Below are 5,648 nucleotides of genomic sequence, written 5' to 3' on the forward strand. Positions count from 1 at the left end.
GTCTTTAGCTGAAGATATTTAAGTCCGAGTTCTAAGCCACCTCTAGGAGTTACTCTTTTTTCCCTGGGTATCTGCCAGGTATATGTGAAGTAGACATGTTAATAAATTTCTGTTTGTTTTACTTTTGCTGATCTGTCTTTTGTTAGAGTTCCCAGCCAAGAACTTAGAAGGGTAGAGGAAAAAGTATTTTTCCTTCTCTACAAGAATAATGGCCATCAACCCCCTACCTGTCCTGGCACTGGAAAAACAATTGTTTAAGAAAGACAGAGAAACCCCTGAAAAGACAGAAGGAAATTGGTGAAGGAGCAATAGGAAAGCTGAGGAAAGGACTTGACCAGCAAAGCACAGGATAAAAGGCTGTCAGAGGTCTCTATTCAGGCCTGTTGGTCTGAGAGAGCCAACATTCCCTGAGGGCGGGAGAGAGCTTTCCGCAGACAGGACCTAAACGGATAGGAAGCCTCTTTTCACGAATTCAAGGACAGAGGCCTGCACGGGTAGACCAGATGCTTGGGAAGCTGCAAATGGCATTTAGTCAATACATAGAAATGCTGCTTCTAGTTTCCTCAAATTTTCTTGAAGATGGGAAATGGAGTGTGCTGGTTAATATACTTCCTCCCCAAGAATAGTAAGTCTGACTTCATGCCTTCTCCGGTTATCCCAGAGGAAGGACTTCTGAGGGCTTTGCTCGACATGCTTCAGAGTTCCTTCTCTGAGCTCAGAGCAGCTCCTAAAGAAAAGATGTTAGAGCTTGACGCAGCTTTGGCAGACTGGGGAAGTGCAACTCGGCGGAGTGACTGCTAGAGTCATCTGGTTCTTGAGGGAAGTGGTCTTAGAGAGGCCAAGAAGGGAAAGGGGAAAAACGGAGAAAGTAAAGGAAAAGCAGACAGGAAAATGAAAAACATTCATTTTGGCAAAGTGGCTTATTTTTTATATGGTAAAGAGAAGGACAATGCTGCTGAGCCAAGAGCAGAGTGGCGCAGCGGAAGCGTGCTGGGCCCATAACCCAGAGGTCGATGGATCGAAACCATCCTCTGCTAACTGTTTTTTTCAAATAACTTTGTTCCAGAGTCTCAGGGAGAAGATGGTCTCTGAGAAACTCTTTGATTTCATAAAATTCACCTCTGACGCTGTACCTGATTTCTAGAAATGCATTTGGTATTTTCCTTCCTTCTCCTCCAAAGGATTGCATAATTTCCTTCTCACTCGTTTCAAAACAGAGGCAAATCTTACTGCCAGAGTAAAGGAAGAGGAGGTGACAAATTCCATGTTCCAAAAAATTAACCTTCTACCTTCCAGTGAATAGAATATGCATTGAATTAGAATATGATTTTATATTTTTCTTGCACTTTTTCTTATAGTCAAAGGAAAAACATTGTTACTTATTTTTGCCTGAAAACATTGGTTACTGTAAATCCATGTTGCCCTTTTACTTGGGGAGAGTCCTGCTCTTTTCACGCTTTTGTTCATTCCTGTGCATGATTTATTACATTCATTTCAAGTTAATGGTGACGTGCTGTGAATTCTTCTCTAAAGCAATCTATGTAACGATAATTGGGAAGACATCTTCCCAATTACTCTTCCCTCTCCCCATCCATACTTACATAAACTAAATTTATGGGAATGTTATGAGAAAAACAAGAAGCAAAGAAGTTAAATGTGAAGTGGTAGAAAACATCGGAATACATGAAAATAAAAGGTTTTGTGCAACAGAATTCCATGGACACACTCAGAAGAAATATAGAAGTTTTACTGATATATTTGCAAAAGAAATTGTGAGAAAATTACTAATTAAAATATTTTTTTAATGAGTGCCTATAGTATTACAAGAAAATATAAACTTTTTCTTTTCTTGAGGAAGATGGACCCTGCACTAACATCTGTTACCAATCTTCCTCTTTTTTTCTTTTTTCTCCCGAAAGCCCCAGCATACAGTTGTATATGATATATGTATTTGATATAGTTGTATATCACAGTCATAGAGTTGTAGCTCTTTTACATGTGGCACCGCCTCAGCTTGGCTTGATGAGTGGGGCCTAAGTCTGCACCCAGGATCTGAACCCCGGGCCCCCAAGCAGAACACATTAACTTAACTGCTATGCCACCAGACCAGCCCCAAAATATAAACTCCTTTAAACAACGAGAATTCACAGAGCAAAATATCAAAAGGCAGGATATTAATAAAAATGTGCAGAAGGTGAAACTGTTTTGTTCCTTTACTTTGCTGGTGAAGATGTTCTTGTTTGGTGGACCAAACATCTTCAATTTATTTTGCTTGCTTACTCCCTAAAAGCATTTTAACTAAGTTTAAATGTACAGGCATAGGAGACTGGTTGAATAAACTGTGATACATGCACTCAAAGAAGTGCTGTGCAGCTACAAAAAAGATAGGGAGTGATTTCCAGGAGATAATAAGTGGGGAAAAAAAGTGCAGATGAATATTATAGTATGCCATCTTTTTTCCCCATATCTTTTTCAAGGTGTAGGAAAACATGCACGTGTGTTTTTCATTCTAAAAAGAAAACATAGCAAAGATAAACCAGTGAGGCTGGCTATCCAAAAGGGTTGTGACAGGTAAATGGAGTATAAGGAATATGGGAAGAAATTTTCTCTGAGTGTACTTTTTGGTATACCTTTATCTTTTGAAAGCATATGAATGTTCTACAGTCTCAAAAATTAATATTAAACCAATAAGGATCAGAAGTAGAGGGGAAAAAAAACTAAACCGAAAACAAACTCAATGCTGTTCCATTGTCATAACTACACAGAAGAGAAAAGAACGTAATCTGTGAACATGGCATCTGATGGTACATCTTTACTCTTGGCCAAGAGGGTGGGGGTTAGTGGGGAGAACTGCAAACAAATCTTTAACTCTTTTTAGTAGACGTTTTTTGGTAGTGGATGGCCAAAGCAATTCTGAAACTATTGTAGGTGCATAGGAAACAAGTGAGTAAATGTGCTGATATTGTTGGAGCTGGGGTCTCCGTGTGGAAGAAGGGACACATACAAATATGGAAGGAGGGAATGCAAGAAAGAATCCTACAGATAGATTGGAGTTGGAGGTATTGGTGTGAGCTCATGATTTCTAAAATACGTACATGTGTGTGTATAGGTATGTCTATGTGCACATATATGCATGAGCATGTGTGTAAGTATATATGTATATGCACACATATATGCACACGTATGTACATGCACACACATTTCCCAGGTCTTTCCGTTAAAAGAGCCAAGAAGCAGACATCATAGAAGCCGTTAGTACACTAAGCTCCCAATATTGTTCTCTAACACGGTTCCCCACTGAAAGAAAGCAGGGAGTCTCTGGGAAACGGCTGACTTCAGGGCTGGGGCAGAGTGGATGAAAGTCAAGCCTTGAACAATTTGTTATGCCAGAAAGTAAGAATGTGCTCAAACAAATGATGGTGGTACGTTATGAGGACTCAGAAGCCAGCTAGAAGGGGATCCCTCTGGCTAAATATGGGTTAATTTGAACACCGATATAATTAAGGACAGTAGTGAAGTATAAACCATTGAAAAAAAATGATTCAATGAATCCGTATTGATGATAGATATTTAATTAATGGAGAATAGGGAGGACCCTTGCTTAAAACAGAACACTGAGTGCAGACTGGTAAATAAGGAGAGGTTACTCCGAGGAGCCCTTTACAGCTTTGTTTCTGCTGCTGCATCTCCTTCCTCAGTCCTCCGTCTTGTCTTCCAGGCCCCAGCTATGGTGACATTCTTTCCTCCTCAAGCTCCGTGTTCTCCTCATTTTCTGCCTGCAACATTCTTTAGCCCTCCCCTCTGCTCTCACTTCACCTCTTTAGTTCTCCTTCCTCAGATCTCATCTCAGGCATCACAGCTCTTCCTACTGAGGCTTCTCTGGCTTCCTTTATCTGGGCTTAGCTGCTCCCATCTATGTTTCCTCAGCACCCTTATTTTTGCCCTTATCATACCACCACATATTTTAATTGCTTGTTTAATAATATCTCCCTCCTGCCCTCTAGCAATATCCCCTGAGGCCTTGTTCTCCTAAGTATCCCCACTGGCTAGCACAGTGTCTAGGTCAGGATAAGAGTTCATAGACACTTGCTGGGAGCATGTCCTGTAATTTACCCTGTTTTGATCTTCCCCAGAACCCAGGATGGCTCAGTTTCCCATTTTGTCCCAAGTCTGTCTGCTCTGTTTGTTCCCAGATTTCTTCTCCTCCTTCCTTCTTCACTGATCCCAAGCTTGCTTGCTTCCTAAGGGCACGTGTTACACCATGATTAAAACAGAAGTGGCTGTGAAGCCACCAAAAGATGGGGAACTTGACCATTGTTTGTATGGTAGAGAGACTTCATCTTGGAGAAAAAGGTTCCAGTTCACTCTATTCTTGGCCATTGGCCTGGAGAAAAAGATCCACACTTGTCTTTTTGTACCTAGTTGTATACATTTAGCTGTTAGTTGTAGAGGCCCCATCTTCTTGTGCAGTGTCTGTACTCTGGAGGAATCACTAAAAGTTTATGGAAATGAATGGAACGTTTTGAGAGCTTACCCACAGTCATCAAGGATTTATGCTGAACTTGCTCACCATTCTCCAGCCATTTCATTCCTGAGGCTCCACTTCAGAGGTATCCAGCTTAGAAGGAAATTCTGAGTTTTCCCTACATAGGGTAAATTCTCTGATTCATATCTATTATAAAAACCTCAGTGTGATTTCAGGATTTGAAACTGCCATCCGATCTGTAGGTCTCTTGCAGTAACCATTTACAAACATGCTTAATGTTATTCAAGTGCTTCTGACAGTTTCAAATCTTAAATGCAGTCCTTCAATTTATCTCAAAAAGAGCATAATTTGCAGTTGGTTTACTTTACAAGTAGACAAGGAAGAGAATAAAGAAAAAGAACGGGGCTAGCGGGAGACATCGAGAAGGAATAGGGAATAGTGGGAGAGAGAAAATAGGAAGGTCATAGACAGTCCTTGAGGCGTGGATCATGAAAACCAAAAGATGTGCCTCACAGATTGCATCCTTAGCTTCATTTGTACAAACTATGAGCTTTATCATATTCCAAATATCTCATATGGTATTCCAAATATCTCATATTATATTGCAAATATCTCAAACTAATGCTGAAGCCCTTTTATGACCTAGGGTTGTTATTTTCTGGATCTCTCCAAAGCCTGAAGAGTTCACCAAGAAAACTCTATTGTGCTTAATGAGACCAATGTCCTTACTATGAGTAAGTAACTAACCAAAGATCCAAAAACTGGAATCCAACTCCTGGGATTTCTCTACTCCAGGCAACTGGTTCATAGGTATGCTCATCAGCAGCCCAATTTGTTCTCAATTCTTTACCGGAAGCTGGAAATTATAAAATGAAACATTATTTGAGTCTCCAACTTCTCCCTCTTGATCTTCTGATTCCCCTGTACCTGAAAATGTCAAATACCAGGGGAAGAATGCTCTTGGGGAAGTAAAATGTACTAAGAGAATATCTAATCAGAAGATCTTAGCATCATCATAAGTATACACAGAGGGAAATAGATAAATTAAAAAAATGGATACAAAGATACATGGAACTTAACATATGACAAAGTTGATATTTCAATTTAGCAGGCAAAGGTGATTGTAAAAATAAATTGTCATGACTCACGACTAACTTTGCCT

General features: G+C 40.1%; 1 non-coding gene across 1 annotated transcript; it reads left to right on the forward strand.

Moving 5' to 3' along the window:
• Positions 1–965: 965 nt before the first annotated feature.
• Positions 966–1,037, forward strand: TRNAM-CAU (transfer RNA methionine (anticodon CAU)). The gene has a single exon. It is a non-coding gene; the product is annotated as a tRNA-Met (tRNA).
• Positions 1,038–5,648: the final 4,611 nt, after the last annotated feature.

Source organism: Ceratotherium simum, chromosome 13 (genome assembly GCF_057802395.1).
Source record: "Ceratotherium simum simum isolate JZ-2026a chromosome 13, ASM5780239v1, whole genome shotgun sequence".
NCBI lineage: Eukaryota > Metazoa > Chordata > Mammalia > Perissodactyla > Rhinocerotidae > Ceratotherium > Ceratotherium simum.